This window comes from Pleurodeles waltl, chromosome 7 (genome assembly GCF_031143425.1).
Source record: "Pleurodeles waltl isolate 20211129_DDA chromosome 7, aPleWal1.hap1.20221129, whole genome shotgun sequence".
In the NCBI taxonomy this organism is placed as follows: Eukaryota; Metazoa; Chordata; class Amphibia; order Caudata; family Salamandridae; genus Pleurodeles; species Pleurodeles waltl.
This window is the reverse complement of record NC_090446.1, coordinates 984,753,641-984,771,436: the sequence shown is the minus strand read 5'-3', so window position 1 is coordinate 984,771,436 and position 17,796 is coordinate 984,753,641. Positions and strand designations below refer to the sequence as shown.

At 48.8% G+C, this 17,796-nt stretch overlaps 1 long non-coding RNA gene across 1 annotated transcript in view; it reads right to left on the bottom strand.

Moving 5' to 3' along the window:
- Positions 1–3,959: 3,959 nt before the first annotated feature.
- LOC138245841 (uncharacterized) overlaps positions 3,960–17,796 on the bottom strand; it is a 51,483-nt gene continuing 37,646 nt past the window's right edge. Inside the window, exon 3 of the long non-coding RNA XR_011194175.1 lies at positions 3,960–4,037. This is a non-coding gene — a long non-coding RNA (uncharacterized lncRNA). The remainder of the gene's footprint in view (positions 4,038–17,796) is intronic.

Genomic DNA, 17,796 nt, shown 5'->3' with positions numbered 1-17,796 from the left:
GTGTGGCTCTGGTTGTGTCTGTGGTCTTCATGTCTCTTTGCTGGCAATGGTTTGTAATGGTAAAGGGTTGCAGGTAATGTGGGTTTGTGTTTTATAGTGGTGTGGGTGTGGTGTGTGTATAGGTGTCAGGTTTGTGTTGTTTGAATTGTCCAATGTGGTGTTATTTTGTTTGTGTGTCCATTTTGAGCGCAGTGCTATGTACCACCAATGGTTTACCACCATTGAATGTCCGCCGTGGTGATTCATGGGTCATAATGTGATGGGCGTAGTTCTGTTGGCGTAACGGTGTGGGTTTTGATACCGCCAGTTTATCACTGACCTTTGGTGTGGCGGATGTGTGTATGAGGCTGAATACTGACGGACTGGTGTATGTGTGTCATAATATGGTGAACGGATATTGGCCGCAGCAGCGGTAAATTGGCGGCAGTCACTGTGGCGATAAGTGGGATTTACCGCCAATATCACAATGAGGGCCTATGTTTAGCTCGAGTTGTTTGATGATTTTGTCAAGCGGGCCATATAGATGTTAAAAAGCGTTGGGCTGAGTGAAGATCCTTGTGGCACTCTGCAGCAATTGACTTTGGGTTCTGACATTAACGCCGGTAGTCTGACCCTCTATGAACTGCTCCAGTCGTCAACTGAATGGTCTCCTTCAACATTCTGTCAACCCTCTAAACCATTCAATTGCCTTGGACTGCATGTGCTGCAACTTGAACTGAAACCCATTGTCCGTACTCTGTACCTTAGGAACACCTTCCCTGTGAAATAAGTCCTTCAGTAATTCAATCACTGCAACCGTGGTTGGCTCACTCCAAATTTGCACTCAACCCATTTTGAATAATAATCCACCAGCACTAATGCTTACCTCATATCAGAATTGAGATTATACACGAGCCCCACAAAATCCATACCCAATGTCTACCAGAGGCCATCTGGAAACCTCACTTGATGGACAGGAGTATTGCACACACATACAGAATGATCTGCCTCTTGACAACTCTTGCACCTTCTAACATGCATCTCAACTTCCGCATCCATCCCTGGCCATTAATAGTAGTCCCATCTTGGATGTGCTTAACCAAAAATACAAATCTGAATGTTCCAGAAAATAGCCTGACCAATCTTGAGCTGACCATATAACAATGTGCCTGTGGTCAGTTACCAGAGTAAATCTTCACCATAACAAAAAGTGCTCAAAATGCTTGATCGTCCATACACAGGCTAACGCCTCCTTTTCGGTTGTGTTGTGATTGCACTCTGTTGAGGACAAGCATATAAAGGCAAAGGCAATAGTGGATTTCTTGCTCTCAACTAAATAAGTAAGAATGGCATCAAGGCCCGCCACACTTATATCCACCATAACTAAGGACTGCACATCATCTTTGAAGGCATGCAGCACTGGTGCCCTCACGACAAATTCTTTCAGATCCTTAAACATCTCCATGTCATCATTTTCCCATACAAAGTGCTCACCCATCCGTAACAACTTCTGTCTGAAGTGCAAAATTGTCAATGAACTGTGAGTAGAACTCACAGAGCCCTAAAGAATATATTTGTTCTCAGGTCTGGGACTATTCTTAATAGCATCCACCAAATCAGTTTTGGACTTGATTCCTGCTCCAGAAATGTGATGACCCAGATAAACTAAACCCTCAACTAAGAACTTACACTTTTCTCTCTTGCCTGTAAAACCATATTTCTCTCAGAAACATAACAAGTCACCCAAACCACACAAATGCTCTTTCATGTCTTTAGAAAAGATGAGAATATCATCTTGATAAGCAAGGACATTCTTTAACTCTCCAAACAACCGAAACATATGTTTTTGAAATACAGAGGCCACCAAGGCCAAGCCAAATGGCATCTGTAGAAATCTGAAGGCCCCAAAAGGTGTGTTGAACGTCATATGAGAGTGTGACTACTCTGCCAGCTTCTAATGGTATGCTGCTCTCAAGTGCATGCATGAAAAAGCTTTGGCGCTAGCCAACTGAGCCAACACCTCTTGGGTTTTTGGTAATGGGAAACAGCAATAGTAATGAGGTCAGCATTGCATGCTTCAGATATGAGGTCTAGGTTGATGAACTTGAAAACCAATGAAGTCATATGTACTAATAACGCTGGAGAAATCCTTGCCTAATAAGAAGCCAAGTAGTAAGCAGTACATCATAAACACAGTGTTTTCAGGTTGCCTGGCACCAGCACTTGCAGCAACAGGTTTAGATAGCAGTGCAAAGCACACTGGATTATGCTGAGTCAGTGGCTGTGAGGGAATGTCGCGCACTGAAAGCGGCTGAATCAGAGGCTGCCGGCTCAGCACGAAGTACACACGAGGCTCATGTGCAGCACAGTGGAGTGTTCAGGAAGCGATAAAGGCCTAGCGCAAGCATTCACATTGATGCCCAATCAACTGCTGAGGAAATGCTGCCAATATCCCAAATTTGCTCCTATACCTTCTTTTACACTTATGCTGTGTTTATAAGTCTCCTCTGTGCCGTGATAATGGTAAGCCAGTCAGTGCCGTTTGAAGATGATATCTGGAGACCCACTTGTTGCCAGTTCATTTTGGGTTCTTCTGAGCAGCACTGTTAGAAACTGGGGGCCAGATGCATCAAGAAAGGCGTTTGCGAATCGCAAATATCGATTTTTAAGAAATCGCTATTTCCAAGTCGCAATATTCGATGTAACATATTTGCGAATCGGAATTAGCGATTTCTTAAAAATCGCTATTTGTGGTTTGCGAGGCCCAAATACTGAATTGCAATTTGCAAGAACGCAATTTGCGATTCGGTAATTGAAAATCACAAATTGCGAGAACGCACACCTGGCAGAGCCTGATGACATCACAAGCAGGAAGTGAGTCATCCCAGGCAGCTTGCAGGTGCCACACCCAAAGGAGCACTGAGAGAGAGACAGCCCAGCCACAGTGAGCAAGTCTGTGAACAAGGCAGGACTGCACAACCACCATGGACACCTCTGCACAGGGAAAGGAGAAGGGAGAGAGGAAAAGGAAACTCAAGTTTAGTGAGCAGGAACTGGAGGTGCTCACTGAGGAGGTGGTGAGGAGCCATGACCGTCTGTTTGGAAAAAGCTCACTCCAGGTCCCTGAGAGTGAAAGCGCCGACTCTGGGCAGACATTCAGACAAAAATATGCGCTGTGGGAGTTGCGCAGCGCTCTGTGGAGGAGATAAAAAAGAGGTGGTACGACCTGCGTTCCCGTGCCACGGAGAGGGTGGCAAGACGACTGCAGGAGGCAAGGAGCACAGGAGGCGGACCACCCACTGGGCCACTCTCCACCCCGATGGAAGACCTGGTGGAGTCGACACTCCTCCCAGAAGCTGTCAGTGGGGTCACTGACATCGACACATCCGGCACACCAAGCACCAGTAAAGGTAAGTGCAATATTGAAATGTAACCCCATATGTGTATGTACAAATGCCCCTTAGGACTTAGCAAGTAGTGCAAAGCATTGTGAGAAGTAGTCCATTCCACATCTTAGAAGCGGCACAACAATGCCTTATGAGAGTGGTAGTCCACAACCCAGAGCTGAAAGTAGCACATAGAATGTAATTAGGCCGAGCGACACCTAGAAGAACACAACACCCACAACATAGTGATATGATGTAACTGTACATTTATTACCATTGTGTGACCTTTGGTGATACATACATAACTGGCATGCTGCACATTGTCGTTGCAGGTGGCCCAGGTCCAGCAGCATCTGCAAGTGCCGTTGTGGGGGATACTGAAACCCACTCTGCATCTGACTCAAACACCAGTGAGTCACAGAATATAGCGTCTATCAGACGCAGGGCTAGGGCTGTACCGCTACCCGAATTGAGCCAGGACTCTGACAACATGCGGGATGACGGCCACACACCTTCCCCAGATGGCAGATGCACTGTTATGCAGGAGTCCCAGCCCCAGCATAGCACAACACCCGCAGGAGGCCTACGTATGCAGGCGCAAAGCATATTGAAGCAGAAGAGGGGACATCAGTCTTCGGTGGCCTGGAATCTGCTATGTTGAAACAGCAGCGCCTGCAAAACAGGAAAATATCAGCTTTACATAGGCAGATGCAGGCACACAATTCCAACACGGGGGGCTGCATCAGCAGTTGGAGTGCCTCAATTCCAACCTCACAAAACTGCATGCGGGACAGATCCAAGCTTCTGAGAACCTTAGGGAGATGACAAGTGCAGTGAGGGAACTGTGTACAGAGCTGCAGCACGACAGTCAGCCACCGCAGGCAGGAGAGGCGTTTTATGGGGATGTTTGGTGGTTTCTGTCGCTCGGTCAATCGCCTTGCAACTTCAACAGCCCTCATATCACGGCGTGCTGTGGCCGCACAGGTGGAGGCAGCGCACAGCAGTAGGGATGTGGCACAGGGACTGGTGCAGATCACAAATGTGCTTGACAATATGCTGGGTAACCGCTCCGCCACACCCAGTGAACTGGGACTGGGGAATACTGAGGACAGATCTAGCCTCAGCAGCGTAGCAGTGCCCACCACTGATGCTAGGCAATGCAGTGTGAGGCACAGCACTGCCACTGAGGCCGAAAACAGAGGTGCCAGTGAGGCCACTGCGCACTCGAGTGGCTTGCGTGGCCATAGAAAGTGACAGTAATGGCCACAGGGGACTGTTTTCTCATTGTGTGATACAGTAAACTATGATTGAATAGTGAGATACTGTTATCTGCTTTTTTTTTTAAGTTACATAATCTTAGTTTTGCTGCTAGTGAAACTTATGTTACCTGACGTTAAGGTAATAAATATTCCAACTACAAGTACACATGTCAGTGGAGTTGTGTTGTTATTACTTACATCTGAAATGGTTGTGCGTGATGTCAGCACGCCTTTGCCTGCCCTCTGCTGCACTGGTCCTGTCTGCTGGCTGTAGGGTGGTATGGGATCATCATCCTCTCATCGGAGTCTGAATCAGATATTTCCACATGTATGCCCCTGGTGGTAGGTATATTGTGCAAGATCGCACAAGTAGCCACTATTCTACATGTCGTCTCCGGGCTGTACTGTAGTGCCCCTCCACTTTTGTGGAGGCACCGGAAGTGACTCTTCAGCAGCCCAAAGGTGCGCTCCACCACATTGCGGGTTGCCCTGTGTGCTGCATTGTATCTCCGTTCTGCAGGTGTTGTAGGATTGAGGTAGGGTGTCATCATGTAGGTGCGCACTGCGTAGGCACTGTCTCTTGGAAGGAACAGAGGGTATGATGAGTAAGTGAGCCATCTGACGTCACAACGCCATCAATGCGCCAGTGTACAGAGGGACAATACCTAGTAGATATCCTTCACCAAACTCCCCAGCTAGCAGTCTTGTGTGAATCCTGCTGTGACGAAAGATGTATGAATCATGTGTGCTCCCTGGGTACCTGGCCACAACATCAGTTATGATATAGGAGGCATTGCATATCACCTGTATATTCATGGAATGTTGGTATTTACGGTTGCGGTACACATACTCTGTGGCCGATGGTGGACAGATTGCAACATGTGTGCCATCTATGGCACCTAGGACGTGGGGGAACTGTGCTATCTGGTAGAAATCTATTTTTGTCTGCTGTATTTACTGTGGGGTGTGGGGGAATCTGATGTACTGGTGTATCCTACTCAGCATGGCATTGATAAATGCATTGAAAAATCTAGGGAGGGCACTCTGTGATACTCCTCCAGCTGCTGCTATCACCCCTTGATAGCTCCCTGAGGCAAGTAGGTGCAGGGAGCATAATACCTGCACATGGGTGGGTATGCTATTGGTCCTGTGTGTTGTGCGCTGCAGTATGGGTTGTAGCTCAGCTATCAGGTCAAGTTTCATGGCTGAGGTTAACCTGGACTTCTCAAACATGTCCTCCTCAGTCTGTTCAAAAAGGGTAATGCGCACTCTGAAAATGCGCTCCTGTCTCCTCCTCCTTCTCCTCAAACCTGCCAAGATCCTATTTCTCCTCGCAATGACGTAGAGTGCAGCCATTGTGGAAAAGAGCCTGAGGCATTCTGGGCCTCTTTATATAGGTTGCACCTGGTTACCACCTGGTTTCACCTAGTGGTATTTTGCATGTGCAAAAGGCCATTCTGCAAAAAATCGCTATTTGCGATTTTTTGATGCATCAAATTGCGACTTGGTTTTGCGTGTCGCATGCTGCGTCTCGCAATTTCCGACTTGAAATACCGAATCGCTAATTGCGATTCGGTATTACATGTCGCAAATTGTGAGACGCAAAATGCAACATGCAAAACCAGGTCGCAACGCAAAAAAACGCTATTTTTGCGATTCCTTATTTTTGGTCTGCGAATGCCTTTCATGCATCGCAGACCACGTTTTGCATTCGCAAACGGCCAATTTTAGCGATTCGCACCGTTTGAGAATGCAATTTCGTTTCATACATCTGGCCCTGGGTCTCTAGTTGGCAGTGGTACGCAAGTAGGGACCATAATTCTAGTCAGAGTGATTCAGATACACACCCTAAGTTAACCATAGCTGGCATTGGTATGCAAGTAGGGGCCACAATCCTATTCAAGGTAACTTAGATACACACCGTTAATTAACCTGTGCTCAATCTCTGGTAGTTTGGTACAGAGCAGTCAGACAACTTAAGAAGCAATGTGTATTTGTGCAACACTTAATTATAGTAACACAGTAAAAAACAACACAAAAAGACTCCACACCAGTTTAGAAAATAGAGACTATTTAGCTAAGTAAAACAAGAAAGACCAAAGCAATAAAATCCAATCAGTACTTAAGTTATGAGAATTGGTTAAGATATATGCAGTAAGTACACTGTGCTTCACGATAGGAGTGTTTAGAAATTGTTTGTGCATACATTTAACACAATCCCTCGGGACAGGGTTTCATTAGTAAGATCCCAGCAGGCAAACATTAGCCTGTGCAGGTGCCACAGGTCAGAGGGCTAGTGCCCCCCGCCCCCCAGATATTAGTGTGAAAAGATCCTTAAGAGGACACCTCAGGACCAGAGTGCCCAACAATTTCAGCCTCGAGAGTGCCACTGCACTTGGTAACTGAAGAAAAGTGTCATCTGATGAGAAGTACACGGCGTGCAGAGCCAAGATGATAATCGGGTAGTGTGGACTTTCCCAACCAGGGTGATCGTGATCCTCACAAAGTGGAGCACTGGTTCTCTCAGGACGGGAGTAGGTCATAGTGCAGGGAAAAGCGTAGCAAAGTCTATGAATACCCTGAGACTTTGAGAACATGGGGCAGGCCAACAAGCCTTTGGAGAACCTTAGTTACAAGGATGAATAGAGCGAGTAGGCCCTCTCACTCCAGACCAGAAGCAGCAGGCCAACATGGCAAAGCAAATGGCAAAGTGGCAGTCACTTGTACCACACAGCACACAGCAAGCAGCAGGCCAACACAGTAATGCAGAGTGGCAGTCCCTCCTGGCAACATAACAGTCCTTCTTCCTGGCAGAATGTCCTTGGTTCCAGTAGAGTTCTGATTTGGTGGGGTTTGGGTCCAGTACTAATACCCAAATGTGCCTTTGAAGTTGGGGAAATGTTAAAGAGGCCTTTGAAAATCACAAGGTCCCTGTGTACTCTGTGTAAGGAGAGACAAGGTCCGATTCAGGTATAAGTGTCAGCTCCTCCTACCCATCTAGCCGAGGAAGGCCCATCAGACAACTTTAGTTGCAAGGATGTTCAGAGGGAGTTCAGTCCTCCGCACTCCAGGCCAAAATCAGCAGGCCAACATAGCAAAGCAAGTGGCAAATCGGCAGTCCCTCCTACAGCACAGCACACAGCAATCAGTAGGCAAACACAGCAATGCAGTTGCAGAGTGGCGGTCCTTTCTGGCAGTACAGCAGTCCTTCTTCCTAGTGGAATGTCCTTGGTTCCAGGAGAGTTTTGATTTGGTGGGGGCTGAGGTCCAATACTTATATCTACTGCTTTAAATTGGCAGGTACTGTCTGGTACTGAGTACCTTCACTAAGTAAATTGTAAGGAGAGGGTACCTGCTCTTCTCAGCACTGCTGCAATACATTACAATAAAAGGGTACTGGCACTTCTCAGGAGCAAACAGGTACTCTAAAGAGAGAGTACCTGCACTTCTATATTTCCATATAAAGTACTGCAGTTATACTTAATGTGCCTTTGAAGTGGAGGAAACTTCAACGAGGCCTTTGAAGATCACAAGGACCCTGCCCTTCCTTCCCTAGCTCCAGACACTTGAAGGGGGTATGGAGGCTTTTGTGTGAGGATATGCACAGCCCTTTTCAAATGTGTCAGCTCCTCCCACCCATCTAGCCCAGGAAGACCCATCAGCATGGTGATGGGCCATCAGGATACAAATGTCACACCCAAGCTTCCTTTGTCTGTGACTGTCTCGAGAGAATGCACAAAACCCAGCTGACATCCACTCCAGCCATGTATTCAAAGACAGGCAAAGGCAGAGAATGGTTACAGTAAGAAAAAGCCAACTTTCTAAAAGTTGCATTTTCAGTCTTACAATTTAAATTCCGACTTCACCATAAGTCGTGATTTTCAATTCAGAGTCCAGGGACACCAAACTTCATATTTCTATCTTTCCCAATTGAAAGTTTCACTTAAAGGATGCTTCAGGTAATCCCAATGTTAACCTATGGGAGTGATAGGCCTTTCAGCAGTGAAAACAAATTTAGCAGTTTTTCACTACCTGGACATGTTAGAATTAAAAGTACATGTCTAAAGTTTTAAATACACTGCACTCTGCCCTTTAAGCTAGCCGAGGCCTATCGTAGGGCTGGCTTATATGTAATAAAAAGGAAGGTTTGGGCCTGGCAAGTGGTTACAGTTGCCAGGTCGAACTGGCAGTTTAAAACTGCACACACAGGCACTGTAGGGGCAGGCCTGATACATGTCTGAGGGGCTACTGTAGAGGGAAGCACAAACAGTGCTGTAGGCCCACTACAGCATTTACATTACAAGCACTGGGCACATATAATGCACTTTACCAGTGGCTTACAAGTAAATGAAATATGCTAACTGGGAACAAACCAATGCTTCCATGTTTAGGTTACAGACCACCTCCACTTTAGCACTGTTAAAGAGTGGTAAGGCACTCAGAATCCTAAAACCTGCAAAAATTAAGTCAGAAAAACAGGAAGTCAGATGGCAAAAGGCTATGGGAATCAACGCCAAGGATACCAGGTCTAACGTGTTCTTTCCAGCTGAAAGTGGGGCGTGCTACCCAAAACCTTGGGAGTTCTCTTCACTAAGGTAGAAAAACCTGGAGAGACCATCAGCACTGGCGTGGTATGCTCTAGGGTGGTGTTCTACCGTAAAGTTCGTTCCCCGTAGGGACCTCAACAGTTTGAGATTCTCGCTTCTCATCTGCATTAACCATATGAGGGGCCTGTGGTCTGTCTGAACCCAGAAGTGAATGCCAAACAGGTATGGCCTCAGCTTCTTCAGTGCCCATGGCAAAGGCTTCCCTTTCAATTGTACTCCAGCTCTGTTTCCTACTGATAAAAGCAGCAGGTTGGTCCAGGCCCTCTTCGTTTAGCTGTAACAGCATGGCCTCTGCTCTGAAACGTCTGTCTGAACAACAAACTCTTTGTGTGAAATCAGGGGCCTTGAGCACGGGTGCCATGCACATGGCATCCTTCAGGGCATGAAAAGCTTTCCGGCACGCCTTTGTCTAGATCACCTGACGTGGCTGCTTTTTGGAAGTCAGCTCTGTCGAGGGGTCAACAATGGTGCCATACCCCTTGATTAATCTTCTGTAATATCCAGTGAGGCCTAAGAAGGTTCTCACTTATGTCTGGGTCTTGGGGGGTCCTAAGCCAGAATAGTGTAAATTTTGTGTTGCAAGGGCTGCACCTTGCCACCCCATGCTTGGTGTCCCAAGTATACCAAAGAACCCTGCCAGATCTGGCACTTACTGGCATTGATAGCCAGGCCTGCCCTTTGCGGAGCCTGAAGCACTTCCCCTCAGGTGGTACAAGTTGTTCTCCCATCTGGAACTGAAAACGGCAATGTATTCTAGGGAGGTGGGCCTGAAGTTATCCAGTCTTGTGAGGATCTGATTTACCAACCTCTGGAAGGTGGCAGTTGCATTATTTAAACCAAAAGGCATGACCTGGAACTGGAAGTGCCCTTCTGATCTCTCTTTTGCCCCATTGGTCAAAGCAAGCTGCCAGTACCCAGACGCTAGGTCAAACCTTCTGAGGAACTTAGCTTCTCCAAGCCGACCTTTGAGCTCATCCACTCTTGGGATGGGATGAGCGTCAGTCTGTGACTGCATTGAGCCCATGGTAGCCCACACAGAATTGGAGTTCAGGTGTGACACCTGGCGGGCAGTGTTGGGACCAGTACCACTGGACTGCACCAAGTGCCAACATCTTGGAGACCTCCTCCTAAATCCTAGCCTTCATTTTGCCAGACAACCAATAAATTTTATCCATCATAGGTGGACTGTCAATATCAACAGTGCACCATGTAGTGAGCCCTGGGGTCAGTGAGAATAGAAAGGCAAGCTGCCACCACTGGCGGCAGTCTCTCTTTTGATCTAGGGTCAGTGTAGGGGAGAGGCTAACATCCTCCACTGACCCATGCTGCTCTTTGGAAGATAGGTTGGGCAGAGGTTCACTCTCCTTTTCCACCCCTTCAGCAGTTACCAAGAGCATGGTAAGCTCAGACCTCTCAAATTGGGGCTTGAGGTGGTTCTCATGTAGAACTCTCAAGGGGTTCCTAGGAGTTTTGAGGTCCACCAGGTAGGTGACATTGCTCTTACGCTCCTTGTCCTCATAGGGCCCAGACCAGCGGTCTTGGAGATCATGGGGCTCCACAACCCACATTTTTTGGCCAGGACTCAACCAAACTGGCATTCTGATCGTACCAACGTTTCATGTCCTCCTGGTTGGCTTCTAGGCTATCTTGGGCGAGCTTCCTGAAGCACGCCGTCTGGTTGCAGAGGGCAAGCATGTAGCTGACCACATCCTGTGGGGCTCTCCGTGGGTTTGCTTCCAGCCCTCCTTCACCAATGACAGTCCCTCTGATAGGGTGCTCATACAGAAGTTCAAAGGGGCTGTGGCCAACCCCCTTCTGCGGTACCACCATGTAGGCGAACAAAAGGAATGGCAGGAGGAAGTCCCACTTACACTCTCGAGTTCAGATATGCCCAGAATCATGCTTTTGAGGGTTTGGTTGAATCTTTCCACCAACCTGTTGGTTTGAGAGTAGTAAGGAGAACAGAATTTTAATGTTACCCCACATTCCTTCCACACGGTATTCATGTAATTGGACATGAAGTTGGTACCTCTGTGAGATCCCACCTTGTTGGAGAAACCCACAAGGGTAAAGATCCCCATCAGTGCCCTAACCATGAAGGGTGCAGACACTGTCTTCAGAGGGAAAGCCTCAGGGTACTGGTTGGTGTGGTCCACCAAGACCAGAACAAATCTGTGGCCCATGGCTGTCTTGTGATCCAGAGGCCCCACAATGTTGATGCCAACCTGCTCAAAGGGGGTTCTAAAGACAGGTAGATGTTGTAGGGGCCCTTGCACTTCCCCCCTGACTTGCCACTCACCTGGTAAGTCTCAAAGGCCCTACAGTATGAAGCTCAGGCCTGCTTCATTTGAGGCCAGTAAAAGTGGATGACAAGCCTGCCAAAGGTCTTGTCTTGCACCAAAGGACCCATCAGTGGCACATTATGGGCCAGGCCCAATAGAAAGGACCTATCACACTGGTGGACCACCAACAACACAAGTTGCATCAGGCTCAGGATCCTTAGGCTCAATATACAAGAGATCATTCTCCCAGTAAATCAGGTGCTTGCCAGGGGCGTCACCAGCTTCCTGGGCCTCAGCCTGCTGCTGAAGACTCAAATGAGTAGGGCACTCTCCCCATGCCTTGCAGAACTCTCCCTGGTGGGAACATCTTCTTCCTGACAGCAGCACAGTTCAGGTACGGTCCCCAATTTGGCTTCCTCCTCCACTGTAGGTACTGGGGCGTCACCCTCAGGGTCAGCCTCCTGCCAGACTGTGGGAATCTTAGGCGCAGGTTTCACTTGCCCCTTGCCCATTCTCTTCTTGGCAGGACCCTGGGCCATACAGCCAGATCCTTTCAACCACCTTCTTGAGCTGCCATAGACCGTGTGGTCAGGCACACCCATTCAGGTAACTTCATCATCTCCAAGTGTGACCTAAGCTTCACCTCTTTCTAGATGATGTGCTCCAGCTGGTTGCCCAGCAGACAATCCACAGGCATGGATGGACTCACAGCTACCTTCAGCAGACATGAGACCCCCCCACACACACACTCAAAGGGAGCATAGCCACTGGGAAGTGGCTCTCATGGTTGTCAGCAGCAACAACTTGTTGGAACGTGATAGGGACTACCTGCTCTAAAGACACCAAATGACACTTGACGGTTGTCATGCTGGCTCCTGTGTCTCTCAAAGCCTCCACCCTCTGTCCACTGATGGACAGCTACTGACTGTACTTTCTAGTATTGTCAGGCATGTGGGCTCTAAGTACCATCTTTCCGTCACCCAGGAACACTAAGGTTAATTGTACACTCTCCCCAGCGCTAACTAGAGACATCTCCTCCGCAAGAGCTACACCAGACAGCCCCGGTGACTGCCCATTAGTGGGGGGCTGTGCCCGCATGGGATACTTAGCATTTCCCTTGTAGTGCCCTTCCTGTTGACACTCATAGCACTTCACAGTAGTCTTCCCTGCAGACTTGTTCTCAGAGAACCACTTCTTTTTCACAGAGGGGGAAGTGCACTCTGCCCCACGGAACTAGTTTGGGGCCCTCTAGAGAGCTCCTTACTCTTTTTGCCCTGTCTTTCTTCCGGTGAGGACCCTGCCCACCCTTGACATGATTCAACCCTGGCACCTTCTTGGGGACCCAGATGATAACCCAGCAGTCCGCTTCCTTGGCAAGCTCTCTGGAGTCAGTGAGCTTGCTGTCAACCAGGTGTTGACATAGATCTGGAAAACAAAGACTGAACAGGTGATCTGTGCCAAACAAATTGTACAACCTCTGGTAATCTTTTCCCTCACTGCCCTTTACCCAACCATCCAGTGCCTTGCAAAAAGAATACGCACAATCCACCCAGGTCTTTTGGGAAATCTGATTGTCCCTGAATTGTTTGTCTGGATTTCTCTGGGGTCATACCAAACTTTCTGATCTTCTGACTATCCAGGAATCTTTGTATATATTTCGCTGGGGTCAAACCAAGCTTTCTGATTAGGGTCTACTTCGGGGCGGGGGATACCTCATTCTGTCACTTCCTTCTTGGACCATCAGAGTGTCTCTTCCCTCACAAGGGATATGTCTCCATAAAACTAGATTCCCCAATCTGCTTCAGGGACCTTGTCCATTTGCAGAGCTATTTCGTAGGCCTCAAACTACATGTTTAAGTTGTCTCCCACACAAAAACAGACACCAGACCCTTGTGTATGTGGACCCTCCTGTCAGAGTGCACAGAAAAATTGCTGAGACCATCACTGCTGGACTCCACCTGTCTGGCCTTGATGTCCAGCTCTCTCAGGAACAACTCTTAAGCCAACATCATCTTTTTCTCCTCCATAGCCAATCTCTTTTGGCTCGCCTTTATCTCCTTGGCCAGCCTTTTCTCCTCCAATGCCTTTTCTTTCTCCAGTTTGAGCTTAGCCAGTTCCAATTTAAACTTTCTCTCCTCCTGCCCGTCCTTCAGCTCCTCCTGGCACAGGCCTTTGGATGACACACTGCTCCCTGCCCTGGAAGGGGCCCTCATTCCTGGGAGTAAGTTGCTCTCCTCCCCACAGACAGCAGCGCAAGGCTTCCTCTCAGCCCCTGGTCCAAAGCATCCTCCACATTCAGCTATTCCCCAGCCTCACTCTCCTATGAGATTTTGTGCAATGCAATATGGGTTTCTGAATAGACTTGCAGTGCCTTCTGCAGCTTCAACTTCTTGGTGCTGCTCTTTACAGGAAGCTCAAAATCCTCACAGAAATCCTTGAGCTTGGCCACAGTGTAACCCTTGGTTTGGCCAGCAGAACCACCAACCAGAGACATGATTTAGAGTAAAAAGCAAAAATTCCAATCAGGGAGAATTGAAAAATTTAAAATGGCAATTGAAAAAAGTTGGGAGAAGATGCCAATGGGAATCAGAGACTATTGATTCAAATTGGTCTAGATGTCTCTATCTGAAAGAAACCCATATTTCTATATGGAACCGTGTGTAATCTTTATATGAATGACTGTCTAGTGGGAACTTTACACACGGGACCAGGAGTTATACTCCGAATATCCCATTTTTCTGCCCCCCCACTGTTGTTTTTTCGATAGCCTACAGTTTACCCTTGTGTTCCTTTTCACCCTCTGGTTTTCCCCTGGATTTTCTTTCAGTTACATGTTGTGCTACCAGGTTGGGGTGACAAGCATATTTGCAGGATGTGCCGGAATAAGGTGGGAGGGTGGGTAATGTTTTAGCTGACAAAAGCAACATGAGGATCTTTTATAGTATGTGCATATATAATGGTGTTTACCCGACTACTGCTCGCTTTCGCAGAGTACTAGTGACCTGTGTGATGTTCTGATAACTGCTCGTATAGCAAGATATTACTGATACATGTTGTTTTTGGTGTAGTGATGATTTATGTTTGTGCAATACAGTTTTGTTTTATATAAATTGTTGTGGAGTATTTATTGTTTCACGTGTATTGGATGTGTTATACATACGCTTTAAACATTGCCTCTTGGATAAGCCTGGCTACTCTGCCAAGCTACCAAGGGAGTGAGCAGGGGTTATCTTGGGTGTGCAGCTTTCTTGCCCTAACTAGCGTGGTGGCCCCTGCCTTGCTGAGGTACCTACCCTAGCCAACCAGGAACCACCTTTCCAACACACTGCACAAATACCAGTCCTATCCTCACCACTGATCATCAGTGTTAGAAATTGGGTCTCTTGTTGTCAGCGGTATGCACCCTGTCCAAGTAGGGACCACAATCATAGTCAGGGTAAATCAGATACACACCCTAAATTAACCTGTCATCTGATGCGAAGTACACGGCGGGCTGATTCCATCTGACAATCAGGCAGTGCTGAGTTTCCCAACCACAGTGATCTTGATCCTCACGAAGTGGGGCACAGGTTCTCTCAGGACGGGCCTCAGTTGCAGTGCACGGAAGCGGAGCAAACTCTTTGATGGCCTTGAGACATTTATAAAACAAGGGGCAAGCCAACAAGCCTTTGGAGAACTTTAGTTGCAAGGATGTAGAGGAGTTCAGTCTCTTGCACTCCAGGCCAGAAGCAGCAGGCCAGCACAGCAAAACAAGCGGCAAATCAGCAGTCCCTCCTACAGCACAGCACATCACACAGCAAGCAGTATGCAAACATAGCAATGTAGTTGCAGAGTGGCAGTCCTTCCTGGCAGCACAGCAGTCCTTCTTACTGGCAGAATGTCTTTGGTTCCAGTAGAGTTCTGATTTGGTGAGGGCTGGGGCCCAATACTTATACCAAGTGCTATAAATTGGCAGAAACTGTCCAATACTGAGTACCTTCACTTCTTTCATTTTAAGGAGAGATTATCTGCACTTCTCTGCACTGCTGCAATACATTACAATAAATGAGTACCGGCACTTCTTGGAAGCAAACAGGTACTCTTAATTGAGAGTACCTGCACGTCTATATTTTCATTTAAAGTACAGCAGTTATACCCAATGTGCCTCTGAAATGGGAGAATCTTCTACGAGGCCTTTGAAGATCACAAGGACTGTGTCCTTCCTTTCCTGGTTCCAGACACATGATGGGGGGTATGCAGGCCTTTGTGTGAGGAGATGCACAGCCCTTTTCAGATATGTCAGCTCCTCCCACCCATCTAGCCCAGGAAGACCCATCAGCCTGTTGATGGGTTATCAGGATGCAAATGTCACACCGAAGCTCTCTTTGTGTGTGAATGTCTAGAGGGAGTGCCAAAGCGCAGCTGTCATCCACCTCAGACATGTATTCAGAGATCGATAGAGGAGCAGAATGGTTGCAGTAAGAAAATGCCAACTTTCTTAAAGTGGAGTTTTCAGACTTAGGTGGTCATTACAACCCTGGCGGACGGTGTTAAGGTGGTGGTAAGACCGCCAACAGGCCGGCGGTAAAAAAATTGGAATTACGACCGTGGCAGAAACCGCCAACAAAGACAGCTACTTTAACACTCTGACCGCCACGGCGGTACAGACAAACAGCTTGGCGGTCACCGCCAACAGACAGGCGGAAGACAAAGTACCACCCACAGTATCACAACCTACCAATCCGCCACCTTTTCCGGGGCGGATTCACTGCGGACAAAAACACGGCGGAAACAGGACTTCGAAGGGAAAACGCTCACCTCTACACACCCCACCAGGAATCCGGACACCATGGAACCACAGCTGCACATCCTGCCAGCCCTCATCTTCTTGCTCCTCTTCCAGGAGCACGAACGCCGGCGGCAAAGACCACGGTGAGTACTGCACCTACGACACAGGGGAGGGGGGAGGGAAAAATCAGGGACACAAACACACAACACCCCCACCCCCACTACAACACACACACTAATACATATTTACACATTATAGTTACACCCCCCAAACTCCCCCCGGAAGAATGCAAAGACAAAAGGAAATGAGTGTAACCATTGTAATATATTAAAATCAAGTACGCAAAAATATATATACACTATTAACAAATATATACACTAAGCTTAGTAGTCCAGGTAGTACTCCAATGAAGTCCGTGGAACACTGGGCCCACACGGTATGGGCGAGGCCCACACAAGTCCCCGACCATGACGGAGAGAACACTGCAGGGGCATCAGAGAGCAAGAAAACAGGCACCTCAGGGGGAGGGAAAGGGGGGCACCTTAGCCGGTTGAGTGCACAACACCAAATCCACGAGGGGGCCACATGCCCACTGTTCAATCCTGGGGAGTGCAAAGCCACAGTCTCTCAAGTCTCTACAGAGAGTGCTAAGGACAGAGGTAGTGGATGTATCTCTCCACTGGTTATGGAGGGGGCTCTGTGGCCAGAGTGCTTCATCCTGCTCGTGATGGACTCAGTAGCATCAGTGCCCTTGGTGCTCCTGGGCCAGCGGTGCTTGTGGCGGCGGTGCCCTGTTCAGCGGTGCTTGTAGCGGCAGTGCCCTGTTCAGCGGTGCTTGTAGCGGCGGTGCCCTGTGCAGCGGTGCTTGGAGCGGCGGTGCCCTGTTCAGCGGTGCTTGGAGCGGCGGTGCCCTGTTCAGCGGTGCTTGGAGCGGCGGTGCCCTGTTCAGCGGTGCTTTTAAGTGGCGGTGCCCTGTTCAGCGGTGCTTTTAAGCGGCGGTGCCCTGTTCAGCGGTGCTTGAGGTGGCGGTGCCCTGTTCAGCAGTGCTTGAGGTTGCGGGCTCCTTTGCAGTGACTCAGCTGCTGGCGGTCCTCTCTGTCCCAGCGGGGCTTGTGGTGGCGGTCCTGTCTGTCCCAGCAGGGCTTGTGCTGGCGGTCCTCTCTGTCCCAGCGGGGCCTGTGCTGGCGGTCCTCTCTGTCCCAGCGGGGATGATGGCTGTGGCCTCCTGGGCAGCGGGGATGATGGCTGTGGCCTCCTGGGCAGCAGGGATGATGGCTGTGGCCTCCTGGGCAGCAGGGATGATGGCTGTGGCCTCCTGTGCAGCGGGGATGATGGTGGTGGCGTCCTGGGCAGCGGGGATGATGGCGGTCTCCTCTGCCGTGCTGCTCTTCCCAGACTTTCCTACTTTCTTGTGGCCCTTTCCCACCTTGGAAGGTGTCGCAGCTGACTCCACACTCCCACCGGGACCCCTAGGAGCGGCTTTGGTGGCTGGAGTCTTCCCCCTCTCCCGCCGGG